This window comes from Pristiophorus japonicus, unplaced genomic scaffold (genome assembly GCF_044704955.1).
Source record: "Pristiophorus japonicus isolate sPriJap1 unplaced genomic scaffold, sPriJap1.hap1 HAP1_SCAFFOLD_91, whole genome shotgun sequence".
NCBI classification, from domain to species: domain Eukaryota; kingdom Metazoa; phylum Chordata; class Chondrichthyes; family Pristiophoridae; genus Pristiophorus; species Pristiophorus japonicus.
In genome coordinates, this window is record NW_027254835.1 from 1,772,101 (window position 1) to 1,788,282 (window position 16,182).

The 16,182-nt window shown below is 45.9% G+C and overlaps 2 non-coding genes across 2 annotated transcripts; both read left to right on the top strand.

The window, feature by feature from the left end:
* Nucleotides 1–1,871: 1,871 nt before the first annotated feature.
* trnaw-cca (transfer RNA tryptophan (anticodon CCA)) lies at nt 1,872–1,943 on the top strand. The gene has a single exon. It is a non-coding gene; the product is annotated as a tRNA-Trp (tRNA).
* Nucleotides 1,944–15,384: 13,441 nt separating this feature from the next.
* On the top strand, nt 15,385–15,458 carry trnan-guu (transfer RNA asparagine (anticodon GUU)). The gene has a single exon. It is a non-coding gene; the product is annotated as a tRNA-Asn (tRNA).
* Nucleotides 15,459–16,182: the final 724 nt, after the last annotated feature.

The following is a 16,182-nucleotide window of genomic DNA, read 5'->3' on the forward strand; positions in this document are numbered from 1 at the left end:
CCTTTTATGGCCCCGACCTGCCGCTGGTGTTCTCCCGTTCGTGTATCCAGGCTGTGGGTGGCCACCCCGAGCGCAGCAGAGGGGTTTCTGCATTAGTTCTGGGTGGGGACAGTATCTTTCCCCTTCTCTCTTCCTCTTGTCTTTATCCCTGTGCTTTTATTTCTCTATTTATTCCCCTTGTCTCAGTTTCTAGCGTTTAAAAGGGAACAAAAGATGAAATGGGTGTCACTGTGGAACAATTTCTCTCACTCAAAGTTAGACGCACTACCGTTGTGCCATGAGGTCTCGGTAGCTAGTCGTTGATATTCAGGTTCATATATAAATATATATAAATATATCTATATGTATCATAACCGTTCCCTGGTGGTCGCAGGGTTAAGATCCGACGCACTAAACTGGTTTCAATTCTCGATCAATTCATCGCATAAAAATAATTGAGGTCTGTGAGACGATTAATAATTGCTGTAATCACCATGAATACCAATACTTTCTGCGATAGACCGAGCTTACAGACTATCTGGCTTCTCCTGCCCTTTGCCAGGCACGTGTTCGGGGTTTAATTTCGTAAACTGGGCGAGTTCGCTGATCGCCGGGAGACGGTAGGAGCCTCTGTGGCCCCACTGTGAGGATGTGGAAGTGAACACGGTGGGTGGGTGATCCGTGACATTTCTGTAAAGGGCAGCGGAGGAGAAGGATTGAGAACTTTCAGTGTGGGACAGAAGTTGTTTAAGGTGAGCCAACACATTCCCGATCAGCACAGAGGGAGCTCACTGGTCAGCTCCCCTCTGTTGGGGCTGTTGTGCCAGAGGTTTCTGTAGTGTAGTGGTTATCACATTTGCTTTATACGTGAAAAGTACCCGGTTTGATTCTGGGTAGAAACATGATGTTTATACTTGCGAAAAGGGAACAATCGGAGGACAGTTTAGTCTCCTGGAAAATGCTGCCTGACCTGCTGAGATTTCCAGCATTTGCTGTCGTTATTTGCTATTTATTCTCCTGTTAAAAGGGCTCCCTTATTCCTGAATTGCTCTTTATTTAACCAATAAATAGATAACTTTCAGTGAGAGAAAACAGATCCACCGGGGACCTTTCGCGTGTGAGGCCAACGTGATATCCGCTACACTGCAGCCCATCAAAGGGCGAGAAACCACTGAATATAAAGGATGAGCTCACAAATATCAGGGGCAGTGCAGTCTGGTCAACGTCAAACCCGCCTGTCTTATTCAGCAGAGGCATGAACGGGAGTCAGATGCCACAAAGTTTAATTAAAGATACAAATACAAGTAACACTTCCAAATCTTTTCACTGTAAAATTCTTTCACTTTATTTGAAATCCTACTGCATTGAATCTGAAAATGATCACCATGGGATTTTATCTTCACTACTGATTCTATTTTCTCTGCACGGAAGGAATAACCGGTGTTGTTAAATTTGACAAAAGTTGCCCCGGATTCCTGTTGACATCGGCAATACAGTGTGTAAAATGGGTTAACATGCAGAAGAACATAAGAACAAAAAAAATAGGAGCAGGAGTCGGTCATACGCCCCTTGAGCCTGCTCCGCCATTTAATACGATCAGGGCCGATGCGATCATGGACTCAGGTCCACTTCCCTGCCCGCTCCGCAAAGCACAGGACAAATGATTGAAGTATCGACTGGCCCTCAGTTAGCATTTCTTTCATTGTGAAAAGAAGGTGAGGGGTTAATGAATGATGCTTTTCCATGAACGCAACACAAAAGTTTAAGAAAAAAACATACGGTGACTGGCAGGTGAGCGTTGCTTCTGACATCTGGTGGGAATGGGCGGGGATTTTAAAGCCCTTTGTGTTGTGAAAGCTTCATATAGATGAACATCTCATACACATTGTGTAGGCCTCGTGGCGCAACGGTAGCGTGTCTGACTCCAGATCAGAAGGTTGCGTGTTCAAATCACGTTGGGTTCACTGTATTTTTGGAAATTGTTCTTCCAGAATTAATATTTTCTTTGCTGTTTGGCAATAACCAGACCCTTGCTCCAAGGTCTGTCTCACTGTTTCCCCGGTTTCAGGCAGAGATACGCCTGCTGCCCTCATTTATTTCATGTGACAGGACACAACAGTTCTAAATCAACCTGCAGGTGGCCACACCCAGCACTGAATAGTCAGGATGTCCGAGCGGTCTCAGGTGCTGTGTTCTGTTCGCAGTCTCCTCTGGAGATGTGGATTTGAATCTGACATTTCTTACTTTTAATCATTTCGTGAAACTCATTGTTTGACACGACGACTAACTCCTAAAAACTGGTATTCAGCAGTTCACCTGCTCACTTCACATTTCCGTCTGACCAGGTGCTGGAAAGTGGAGATGTTTCCGCAGTGTTGCGGTTCACATATTTGCTTCACAAGTGAAAGCTCACTGGGCGGGAATATTTTCTGTAGCTTTCTCCTCATGCATGCTCAGGGGCAAGTTTGTTCTCCTGTGAAAGGTCATAAGATCATAAGTATGGAAGGATTAGGGGCCAGAGTAGGCCATCCGGCCTCACAAGCCTGGTCCACTATTGAAGAAGATCCTGGCAGTTCCTCGACAGCAAGTTTAAACATCTGGTTATGTTCCTAACATCATTTTATCCGCAGTGTTTCCGTAGCCTCGTTGTTATCACGTTCGCTTCACACGCGAAAGGATTCCGGGCGGAATGTGATTTTTGTGACTATTTTTGCCGTGAAATAAATTGAACAAAAGTCGCCCCAGATTCCTTGTCACATGAGCAATAAACATTTTAAACCAGTCTCCTAAATACAGAGTGTTATGTCTTGAATAAAGAATCTGACCAGATACTGCAAACTGAAAGTAAGGTGTGACCGTCGTCCTTTATTACAAGTCTCCAGTGTGCCTCTCCAAACTGTGAGGCCTCCTGATGTACAGGTGCTCCCAAGGGATTGTGGGATCCCTTGGGACTCCAATGGATGAGCCCTCTGATGGTTAAACAAGTTATTTACAGGTTTACATATGTAACAACACTCCCCCCGCACCGCTCCCCCCAGCCACCCCAAAGTCAGTCGTGTAACTATTTAAAATTTGAGTCAATCTGAGGCCTTCCTTTCCCTGTCTGATCGTCTCGGTGCAAATGCTGGTGCTGGTGAATCATTTGTTGGGCCTTCGCTGGCCTGCTGGGTGTGGTGAGTCCTCCTGGGCTGCTGCGGGTGATGGGTTCTGCTTCGTAGTCAACCGCTGGGTTGAGTGCCACTTGTGTGTGTGTTGAGGAGCGAAAAATGTAGAGTCTATTGTGGGTTGTTCTGGATAGTCCATGAATCTGAGTTTGGTTTGGCCCAAGTGTTTCTTGCAGGTGAGTCCATATGAAAGTTTGACCAGGAACACCCTATTCCCCTCTTTGGCTACGACAGTGCTGGGAAGCCACTTGGGACCTTGTCCATAGTTCAACATAAATACAGGATCATTAATCTCGATTTCGTGTGACACATTTACTTGATCATGACATGTATTCTCTTGAAGCCGCCTGCTCTCTACCTGTTTGTATCGATCAGGGTGAACTAACGAGAGCCTTGTCTTCAGTGCCCTTTTTTTGAGCAGTTCCGCGGAGGGAACCCCTGTGAGCGAGTGGGGTCTTGTGCGGTAACGAAGCAGGACTCGGGATAGGTGACTCTGCAGTGAGCCCTCAGTTACCCTCTTCAAGCTCTGCTTGATTGCTGCACTGCTCTCTCTGTCTGACTATTGGATGTTGGTTTAAACGGGGCAGATGTGACATGTTTGATCCCATTGAGTGTCATGAACTCTTTGAACTCAGCACTGCTGAAGCACAGCCCATTGTCACTGACAAGAATGTTAGGCAGGCCGTGCATGGCAAACATGATCCTCAAGCTTTCAATGGTGGCAGCGGACATCATCTCACATTCAATCCACTTGGAGTACGCATCTACAACCACAAGGAAGATTTTACCCAAGAATGGGCCTGCCTAGTCGATGTGTACCCTAGACCACGGTTTAGTGGGCCAAGACGAAAAACTTAGCAGCGCCTCCCTGGGTACATTGCTTAACTGCGAACATGAATTACATCTGTGAACGCAGGACTCGAAGTCCGCATCGATACCGGGCCACCACATGTGTGATCTGGCTATCGCTTTAGTCATTACAATGCCTGGGTGGGTACTGTGGAGATCACTAATGAAAGTGTCCCTGTCCTTTTTTGGCACCACTACTTGATACAGTCTGCCTGTATGGACATTTTATCTCTGCGCCGCTGGTACGGCTTTATTTCTTCCTGCATCTCTAACGGAACACTAGACCAACTCTCGTGGAGCACACCGTTTTTTACTAAGGACAATGAGGGATCCGGTCTCATCCAGGTTCTAATCTGTCGGGCGGTAACAGGTGATTGCTCACTCTCGAATGCTTCCATTTCCATAACTAAATCTGGGGGCTGTGCCATCTCCACCCCTGTGGTGGGCAATGGCAGCCTACTGAGAGCATCGGCACAGTTTTCTGTGCCTGGTCTGTGGCTGATGGCGTAGTTGTATGCGGACAATGTGGGCGCCCATCTCTGAATGCGGGCCGATGCATCTGTATTGATCCCCTTACTTTCAGAAAAGAGGGAAATAAGTGGCTTATGGTCAGTTTCCAATTCAAATTTGAGCCCAAACAGATATTGATGCATTTTTTTTACTCCATAAATACATGCTAACATTCCTTTTTCGATCATGCTGTAGGCCCTCTCAGCCTTAGACAGACTCCTGGATGTATAAATAACCAGTTGCAATTTCCCAGATTCATGAGCTTGATGCAATACACACTCAACATCGTATGACGACGCATCACATGCTAGCACCAAACGCTTACATGCATCATACAGCATAAGCAATTTGGTTGAGTAAAACAGTTTTCTAGCTTTTACAACGGCATTTTCTTGGCTTTTACCCCATACCCATTCGTTTTCTTTTTGCAGTAAAGCGTGCAGTGGTTCGAACAGTGTTCTGAGAGCCGGTAAGAAGTTACGAAACTAGTTCAGGAGTCCTGGAAATGACCGCAGCTCTGTCACGTTCTGTGGCCTTGGTGCGTTGTCGATTGCCTCCATCTACGAATCGGTGGGCCAGATGCCGTCCGCCGCAATTCTTCTCCCCAGGAACTCCACTTCGGGCGCCAGGACAACGCACTTTGAGCATTTTAACCTTTGCCCCACGCGATTAACCCGACTAAGAACCTCCTCCAGGTTCTGCAGATGCTCATCTGTGTTCCGACCTGTAACCAAGATGTTGTCCTGGAAGACCACGGTGCGCGGGACCGAATTCAGTAAGTTTTCCATGTTTCTCTGGAATATTGCCGCGGCTGATCGAATCCCAAATGGGCATCTGTTGTGAATGAAGAGACCTTTGTGCGTGTTCATGCAGGTGAGGCCCTTCGATGATTCCTCCAGCTGCTGCGTCATGTAGGCCGAGGTCAAGTCCAGCTTCGTGAACATCTTTCCTCCGCCAGCGTCGCAAAAAGGTTGTCTGCTTTTGGTAGTGGGTATTGATCCTGAAGGGAGAAACATTTGATAGTTACTTTGTAATCACCACAGAATCTGACGGTGCCCTCTCCCTTGAGGACTGGAACAATCGGACTGGTCCGCTCGTTGAATTCGATCGGCAAAATGATGCCCTCTCGTTGCAGCCTGTCCAGCTCGATCTCCACCCTCTCTCTCATCATGTACGGTACTGCTCTCGCTTTGTGATGGATCGGTCACGCCCCGGAAATTAGGTGGATCTGCACTTTTGCTCCTTGGAACTTCACGATGCCTGGTTCGAACAACGAGGGGAATTTGTTTAAGACCTGGGCGGACGAAATGTTGTCGACGGGCGAGAGCACCCGGATGTCGTTCCAGGTCCAGCGTATATTCCCCAGCCAGCTCCTGCCGAGCAGCGTGGGGCCATCGCCCGGTACCACCCAGAGTGCTAACTTGTGTATCGCTCCATCGTTGGAGACCTTTACAGTAGCACTGCCGATTACGGGTATCAGTTCATTTGTGTAAGTTCTCAGTTTAGTGCGAATGGGAGTCAGGACTGGCCTTGAGGCCTTGCTGCACCACAATTTATCGAAAGTCTTTCTGCTCATAATGGACTGGCTCGCGTCCATGTCTTGCTCCATTGACACTGGGAGTCCATTTCATTCAACCTTCAGCATTATCGGGGGCACTTTGTGGTAAATGTATGCACCCCATATACCTCTACATCCTCGATCTGATGCTCTGGTTCGTTGTGATCTGCCGTGGATCTGCCCTCCTCTACAACATAGTAGTTTGCAGGATTAGCAGGGTTTGCAGCTTGCCTGCACATTCGTTGCAGGTGTCCCATTGTTCCACAGCCCTTGCAAACGTATCCTTTGAAGCGGCGTGAATGGAAACGATGATCACCCCCGCAGCGCCAACAAGGTGTTAATGGCGTAGCATTCATCACCCTTGATGATGGACTCTGAGACATCTGCAGACGTACAGCTGCAGGCATGTGAGGCCTGCCCTGTACGTAACGATTTGAAAACAACATTACTTTGTTCACAGTACTTGTACAGCACTTGTGTTTTGAGAGATTTGATTGGTATTGTCACTGGTGACGATAAACGCTTGGGCTATCGCTATAGCTTTACTCAAGGTTGGGGTGTCGACTGTCAAAATTAGTTTAAGAAGTATTACTTCATGACCAATGCCAAGTACAAAGAAGTCCCTGAGCATGTGCTCCAAATGTCCTTCAAATTCCAAATGCCTGCAAGGTGTCTTTGCTCGACGACATAGCTCGCCACTTCCTGGCCTTCAGACCTTTTGTACATGTAGAACCGGAACCTCGCCATCAGAACGCTTTCCTTCAGGTTAAGATGCTCACGGACCAGTGTGCACAAATCAACATACGATTTCTCTGTGCGTTTCGCGGAGCAAGCAGCTTTTGTATGAGGCCATAAGATGGTGCCCCGCAAACAGTGAGGTGAATCGCCCTTCCTTTGGCAGCATTCGCTTCTCCTTCCAGCTCGCTGGCCACGAAGTATTGGTCGAGTCGCTCCACTAAGGTTTCCCAATCATCTCCCTCCGAAAATTTCTCCAGGATGCCCATTGGTCTCTGCATCGTTGCGGTGGGGTTCGTCATCTGTATCTCATCGCCAGTTGTAGTGCATGAATAAAGAGCCTGACCAGATACTGTGAACTCAAAGTAATTTGTGACTTTAGTCTTTTATTGCAGGTCTCCAGAGTGCTTCTCCAGCCTGTGAGGCCACCTTAAGTACAAGTGCTCCCAAGGGATTGTGGGATCCCTTGGGACTCCAGGGGATGAGCCCTCTGGTGGTTAAACAAGGTATTTACAGGTTTACATACATAACAATTGTTTGCATAAGTTCTATGCAAAATGAAAGGACTCATTCGGTATTTAAACGTGGAATCTCTCGCAAATTGCCATGAACAACCCTGAATTGAGAATCATATCCCTGGTCCAACGAAACAACTGCTTGACAAGAATGGCGATAAAGTGTAACCATTAGAAAAGCATGTTATTGTGTGTATCTATTCTTTGTAGCAGGAGCACACAAGACCGAATCAGTGACTTTGCATTTTCGACCTGTCTTCTGAAGCGCCGCACGGTCCCACTCCGACAGTCAATGAGCTGTTGGGACGTTAGTGTATCCAGGCTGTGGGTGGCCACGCCGAGCGCAGCAGAGGGGTTTCTGCATTAGTTCTGGGTGGGGACAGTATTTCCTCTTCTCTCTTCCTCTTGTCGATATCCCTGTGCTTTTATTTCTCCATTTATTTCTCGTCTCAGTTTCTAGTGTTTAAAAAGGAACAAAAGATGAAATGGGTTTCATTGTAGAAATTCATTTCTCTCGCTCAAAGTTAGACGCACTACCATTGCACCATGAGGCCTAGGCAGCTCGCCGTTGATATTCACTTTCATATATAAATATATATAAATATATCGACATGTATCATAACTGTTCCCTGGTGGTCGAGGGGTTAAGATCCGGCGCACTAACCTGGTAACGATACTCGATCAATTTGTCAAATAAAAATAATTGAGGTCTGTGAGACGATTAGTAATTGCTGTAATCACCATGAATAACCCCATTACTTTCTGTTACGGACCGAGCTTACAGATTCTCTTGTTTCTCCTGCCCGTTGCTGGACACGTGTTCGGGGTTTAATTTTGTAAACTGGGTGAGTTCGCTGATCGCGGGGAGACAGGAGGAGCCTCTGTGATCCCACTGTGAGGATGTGGAAGTGAACACGGTGGCTGGGTGATCCGTGACATTTCTGTAAAGGGCAGTGGAGGAGAAGAATTGAAAACTTTCAGTGTGGGACAGAAGTTGTTTCAGGTGAGCCAACACATTCCCGATCAGCACAGAGGGAGCTCACTGGTCAGCTCCCCTCTGTTGTGTCAGCTGTGCCAGAGGTTTCCGCAGTGTAGCAGTTATCACGTTTGCTTTTTACGTAAAAGATCCCTGGTTCAATCCCGGGCGGAAACATTATGTTTAAAGTTGCTGTCGTAGAACAATCCGAAGCGAGTTTCGTCTCCTGGCAAATGCTGCCTGACCTGTTGAGATTTCCAGCAATTGCTGTTTTTATTTGCTATTTATTCTCCCGGCAAAAGTGCTCCCTTATTCCTTAATTGCTCTTTATTTCACTTCAATAATAGATAACTTTCAGTGAGAGAAAACGGATCCACCGGGGACCTTTCGTGTGTGAGGCCAACGTGATATCCGCCACACTGCAGCCCATCAAAAGGCAAGAAACCACTGAATATAAAGGGTGAGCTCACAAATATCAGGGGCAGTGCAGTCTGGTCAACGTCAAACCCATCTTTCTTATTCAGCAGAGGCATGAACGGGAGTCAGATGCCACAAAGTCGGCATTAAAGACAAAAATTCAAATAACACTTCCAAATCTTTTCACTGTAAAATTCTTGCACTTTATTTGAAATCCTACGATGTTGAATCTGAAAATGAGCACCGTGGGATTTTATCTTCACTACTGATTCTATTTTCTGTGCATGGAAGGATTAACCGGTGCTGTTAAATTTGACAAAAGTTGCCCCAGATTCCCGGTGTCATCAGCAATGAAGATTTTGAAACAATCCCCGACAAAAATTGTGTAAAATGGGATCTGGTTTAACAGTTAACATGCAAAACACAGAAGAAATTATTGAAGTGTCGACTGTCCCTCAGTCAGCATTTCTTTCATTGTGCAAAAGATGGCATTGGGTTAAGTAATGATGCTTTCCCCTGAAATAAAAACAAAAGTTCGACAAAAAAACGGACGGTGACTGGCAAGTGAGCGCTGCTTCTGACTCCGAGTGTGAATGGGCGGGGATTTTAAAGCCCTTATTTTGAGGAACGTTCATATCGATAAACATCTCATATTCGTTGTGCAGAGCAAGTGGTGCAACGGTAACACATCTCACTCGAGATGAGGACACTGCTATCGAAATCATGTCAGGGTTCCTGACCATTGAGATAATTCCGGAATCAATATTTTCTTTACTGTGTCTTAATAACCAGACCCTTGCTCCAAGGTCTGTCTCACTGCTTCCCCGGTGTCGGGCAGAGATACGCCTGCTGCCCTCATTTATTTCATGTGACAGGACACAAAAGTTCAAAATCAACCTGCAGGTGGCCAAACACAGCAGCACCGAGTCAGGATGGCTGAGCGGTCAAAGGTGCTGTGTTTGGATTGCAATTGCATGTGGAGGAGTAGGTTCAAATGCAATGTCTGACACTTTCTGCTTTTAATCATTGAGTGAAACTCATTGTTTGACACCTCGACCAACTCTTCAAAAGTGGGATTCAGCAGTTCACCTGCTCGCTTAACATTTCCGTCTGACCTGGTGCTGAAAGTGGAGATATTTCCGCAGTGTAGCGGTTAACACGTTCGCCTCACATGCGATAGCTCACCGGGCGGGAATATTTTCTGGAGCTTTCTCCTCATGCATGCTCAGTGGCGAGTTTGTTCTCCTGTGAAAAGTCATGAGATGATAAACATGTAAGGTTTCGGAGCCGGAGTAGGCCATTCGGCCCCTCGAGCCTGGTCCACCATTCAAGAAGATCCTGGCAGTTCCTCGACAGCAAGTTTAAACATCTGGGGCGGAGCCAACAGGCGCCTGGCTTCAATCAGCGACAAAAACCCGCATTTGGCAGAAGCCCCGCTCGATCAATTGGGAGAGTATGAAACTCTTAATCTTAGGGTCGCGTGTTCGAGCCCCGCTTTGGAGCTGTTTGTAAAATGTTATCCTGCATTCACCGGAAAACATCATTAATTAACCGATGATCTTCATTTGAATAATTAACGAAATGCTAACTGAATGAGAGTCAATAATTTAATAATTTTGGACAAACAAGTGAAAGACACCTGGTGCTGGTGGGCAATTGTGTTGCCTTTGTCATTGATGCTTGATCTACAAGTCTAGTTGTCAAATCCTGTGCTCTGTGTTAGCACAGTCCCGCATTGCTGAACTCTTTGCTTCAGCACGCAGTCTGAAGTTTGGATTAAATATCAGGAAGATTGAAGTTTGGATGGTAAAGAGACTGTTGGACCATGTGGTGCCTTCAGCCAGTGAGATGTGTAACTGGTCATTGTCTGGATGTTAAATATTTGAGTACCTTGTTACGGTGGGAATAATGGAAACTCAGGACTAAACGATTTGATGATGTCTGTATGTTCAGTATTTGAGTGTAACCTTGTTACTATTTAATCACATCTGTAGGTTAAACAAGCAATATTAAGTCTGTCCGTTAAAAGATTCAGAAAGCAGTTAGTCAGGATTGTCTGAATGGAAAGAATAAGAGTTGAAAGGCTTTTTCAGTATAAAGATGAGACTTTTATGGACTGCAGAGACACAGACAGCAGAGACACTGGACATTTGGAAGGTGTGTGTCTCAAGCAGCCACGGAAATCGAAGCAAGCTGCCTTTGTGAAGTGTTCTCAGTAACTTTCATACTTGGTTTGTTTAGTATGAATGTTTAAATAAAATACCCGATCCTGCCTTTACTACAACTGAGTGTGTGCGGGTAATTCCAGGTTAAAAGCAACGAAGCGAAAAGAGCAAGACAGCTGTTTGCAACATTTTGGTGATCCCGACATGATTTTCAAAAGTTCGTTGGCTTATTCGAAGTCCCCACATGAAACAGAAAGTTGGCTGAGTTGTTGGAAGAAGTGTTTCCCACACATCAGTTCGAGGGGTGAGCATTCTCTTAGTTGTCATGATTAAAGGGATCTTCAGTTAGTAATGTATTTCAGTTGAGCTCCAGTCATTTCTTAATGAGTGGATTGAGTCGAAAGGGGGAACTTATGGGATAAGACAGGAAACAATGACAGGAGGATGGAGAGAGACACGGCAGTCCTTAGTGAAGAGTGTCCAGTTAAAAAAGATTAAAGTGTTTGGGTTAAAAAGTGATAAAAAGAGAAAAGCGTTAGTGTTGCAGTGTCTCATGCTGGGGATTCAAACGTTAGGAGAAGAGGCTGAGGCTCGAGATAGGGAAGTCTCAGAACTCAGAGAGCAGCTAACATCAGTGAGTATAAAAGTAGAGAATTGGTGATTTCAGGCACTCGGGGCAGCCAGGACTGTTCTGACACTGGATCAGCATCTTGCTGATGAACAGAAGTGTAATCAAGATCTAGAGAAAGGAATATCTAAGCTGCAGCAGATGGTGGTATGAGGTTGGCCAGCGGAGACAGCAAGTGATAAAGCCGGGTGGTATTCGGAGGATTCTCCGGGTCTGAGAGTTGAAAATGGGATTAAGGGACAGGGAGAATGCCTACCGTACCCATCCACAGCTCCTTTGTCTTCTCTGACTTCGGAGCCTCGAACCCGTGTGGTTCACGTGGCAACGTTAGGATCAGAGGCGGAGCACTTAAATGCCTCTTCGGTTACTCAGACGCTTAACACCCCACAACATTACACACGACCTTCCGGTAATGTGGAGAGTGGGGGAAGCACGCTCGAGCGGACAAGGCCAGAGCAGGATCATGATTCCTCTACTCCCTGTGGAGCTCGTGAAGGGAACACGACCTTAAGTGGTTTTGGGGATACCTGGTATGAGCGAGGAGGGGTCAAGTTACAGGACATGAGAGCTATCCTTAGTGAAGTGGGACCTGCACCTCTTCAGGATCTTAATAAGTTTGCCCAGTGGTGGTGAAATATTCTGGGATGGTGGCAGTCTGGGAACATATCAGAGAAACCGAGGGTTCACATGGTTCTGTGAGCTTTAGGGAATCACCGGGGAAAGGTAGTAGGTTTTGAAACAACTTCCAGGTCTCATGCTTGGTAGAATAATAGCTACAATCTTTGTTACTCACTCAGGGCCACAGTTAATAAAGCGGATTGCATTATTACCAGGGGAAGGACCCAGAAAAGCTGGGGAACGTATATTCCAGTTGTGTAAAAGTTTGGGAAGTAATTGGATTGATATCAGTCATTACAGGGATGGTACACATGGAGAGATCATTTTGACTCTCCTACCCCCGTCAGTAGTTCTGGAAGTAGATGCCTGGGGTGGGGACGAACGTTTTGATAAATGGTTGGCAAGGGTACAAAGCTTGTATCAGGGAGCTGCAGGAATTTCAGTCATGGAAGTGAGACAGGGGTTACAGCGATGGAAGGCAGAAGGGCCTGAGTGGATGAATCCCGCGAGGAATCACATAAAAGGAGCAGGACCGGGTGGTGGCCGTCAGTTGATAGAGGACAGGGATAGACTGGCTAAAGACTTAGAAAAGTTAAAAGAAAAGTTGAAGAATCAGGAAAGAGAAGCTGGAGACACAGACAGGAATGATACCTCGGTTCAGTTGCTGAGGTTGGAGGTAGATTCCGCAGGTGAGGGAGGATACCTATAGGGATGCCGCGCCTCAACCACACATGTCGTTCCTTTAGGACCCTTACTTCAGGATAGGGGTGGCCATACTCTTATCGAGGCTTGTGTGGAAGGGCAGCGGGAAATGGACACAGGGTCAGCCGGACAAATGAAGGTGCTCCTGGAGAAAGGGGATTCCCCTCTTCAGAGACAGTTCCCCAAAACCCCAGATACACGAGGAGCAGTTACTGAACAGTCAGAGATGAAAGCAGTGGGAGAAGCTTGTTCAGAAACATTTAAAGTTTCTGCAGGAATGGGCTGTCTCAGAACTGATGAGATGTTCAGTGAAAAGCTCAAATGTGGGAGTTACAAACATGATCTTTAAGGATGTGAAATAGAAGTTGGATCGTTGCAAATGTCGAGAGAGTGAATTACAGCAGTTCCGAAGGGTGAACTGAGGGAAGGACTGGGTCTCTCGACTAACTATTCAGCATTTCCGTCATCCTTTACTCTATGTTGTTAGACTTCTCCCACAAAGCAGAGGAAATTGTTAAAACCTGTGCAGAGGGTAACAGACTTAGTCGAAGACACCGATTGTGAGTTTACATTTCTGAATGTAAACAGCATGGAATTCAGTTGGAAACATCAAAAATTGAAAATTGACTTTTAAGTAAAAATGGATATGGTGATCACAGACCAACGGACTTTAAAATGGTATCCTGAGAATCTGAATCTACAACAACCCTACTTTGACCCGAAGCGTGCTGCTATTTGGAAGAAGGAAATACGGAAATGGAATACAACATTTCAACAGCTACAGAGTTTGAATCAAGCAATCGTTGTGGACATTAACCATCACACTGCGGAAATCGAGAACGTGCACACAACTTTGGACCAGATTGGACATGTAAGCTGGTGGGAGTCATTGTTGGGATGGAGCCCGACGGCAACAGGCGTGATGAACACAATGATACACCCTGTCCTTATGCTGGTGCTGGTTCAGCTGATCGTGCTCGTCATTTTGATTTACTGTGGATGTCGTGATGGAAAACAAGGACAACAACTGGACAATGCTGTTGAACGAGCTCGAGCCAGCATGCAAATGCATGTTACCCAGATAAGACCTGCAGAGAGACAAGGAGAAGAAGTTGGGGAATGTGGGAGCACAGTCCCGCATTGCTGAACTCTTTGCTTCAGCACGCAGTCTGAAGTTTGGATTAAAAAACAGGAAGATTGAAGTTTGGATGGAAAGAGACTGTTAGACAATGTGGTGCCTTCAGCCAGTGAGATGAGTAACTGGTCATTGTCTGTATGTTAAATATTTGATTGTACCTTTGTTACTATTTAATGACATCTGTAGGTTAAACAAGCAATATTAAGTCTGTCTGTTAAAAGATTCAGAAAGCAGTTAGTCAGGATTGTCTGAATGGAAAGAATAAGAGTATAAAGATAAGACTGACACACGCAGACACCAGAGACACTGGACATTCGGAAGGTGTGTGTCTCAAGCAGCCACGGAAATCGAAGCAAGCTGCCTTTGTGAAGTGTTCTCAGTAACTTTTATACTTGGTTTGTTTGGTATGAATGTTTAAATAAAAGACCCGATCCTGCCTTTACTACAACGGAGTGTGTGCGGGTAATTCGAGGTTAAAAGCAATGAAGCGAAAAGAGCAAGACAGCTGTTTACAACATTTTGTAACAGGTAACTGATGGTTGAGCACACGATTTGATAACTAGACTTGTAGATCAAGCATCAATGACAAAGGCAACAAAACTGCCCACCAGCACCAGGTGTCTTTCACTTGTTTGTCCCAAATTTTCAGCAGCTGGGACAACAGGGAATCAGGTTCCACCGAGATTTGAACTCAGATCCCAGAGTGCTCACCATTACACTATGGAACCAACCACAGTAAAATCTTTGAAACAATTCTCAAAAACAACAAAATCATCTCCAACAGTACACTTTGGCTCGGCCTTTTCTCATCCACACCATCAGTTTCCTCTCTTTGCTCTCTGCTAATTATCGATGCAGAACAATTCACACAGATGCCATCGAGGCTATGGTTTTACAAGTAGCTGTTTCTGTTTCACACTGTTCATCACAGCTTGTACTTCAGTCTTGCCAGGTAAAAAGTGCGTTGGCATTGCAATGTATTCATGTAAAATGCTTGGCATGGAAAGAAAATGCAAAGTTTGTCGAGTTAGCGAGTAGGTGACGAGTTTTGGGGTTGATGTGCGTTGCTTTCAATCTTTGAAATTTCACCAAGCAAAGAAACGGTGAATTGAACTGTCCGCAGTCAGGACCTGAAAAGGAATTAATACCTAATACCGGCTTCAGGACAATCAGAATACTTCGTCACAGACAAGGCACCGGAAGGCTGGAAGGTAAATCACACCGGTTGTGGGAGAGCTGGTTGGTGGTGACATGGAAGTGTCTGCAGTGTGTGGGACCAGACTGCTTCCACACATCCACAATGAACGTCCCACCCTTTACTTGGGAAAAGTACAACTGAGAGTGGACAAGTTCCATCCCGGTCAGAGCAATCTGAACTTTAACTGACTGACACCCTGGTTTGGGATGTCTTGCAGTGTGTAATTATGTCAGTCTCTGTGGCGCAATGGGTTAGCGCGTTCGGCTGTTAACCGAAAGGTTGGTGGTTCGAGCCCACCCAGGGACGAAGCATTTGAATGTTTTTCCCCGTGGATTCGGTGCTGAACGATTTCAGGTTGTCATTGTGCGTTTTGGCTGCGCGAATATATTCCACAAACATTGCCAGCTGTGCTGTTATCCAGTGAGTTCCCACTCCAGTATTTTTATGAGCATTCAGTTTGAGTGTATACAGAACTGAACAGATATATCAGAAAATTTAACAAGGTTGTGGGACATTGTTTTTTGTTAATATTGAACCACTAATATGAATAAATCCATTTCTTCAAATATTTAATTGAACATGTTTTCAAGATGTTTCCGCGCAGTTTCGAACCAGGGACATTTCGCGTGTGAGGTGAATCTAATAACCACTTCATTACGGAAACACTACAGCAATGTTCGGAACATAACCAGAGCTTTAACCTACACAGCTGGCCTATACTTCAGGACCTGGTTTTATGAGAATAGAAAGACGGTGCTATATTTAGGAAGGCTGTGAGTGTGGCAGGAATTGATCGAGTGTTTCCCAGACTTTACACATAGGAACACGAGGTGACCATTGAGCAGCGAGTGGTTAGGATCTGGAATGCACTGCTTGAAAGGGCGGTGGAGGCCGACTCAACCTTATCTTTCAAACGGGAGCTGGATCAGTGTCTGAAGGAACAACCATTGCAGGGCTACAGGGAAAAGGCGGGGGAGTGGGACTCGCTGAGAGTCGGCACGGGCTCGACGGGCCGAATGGCCTTCCGTGC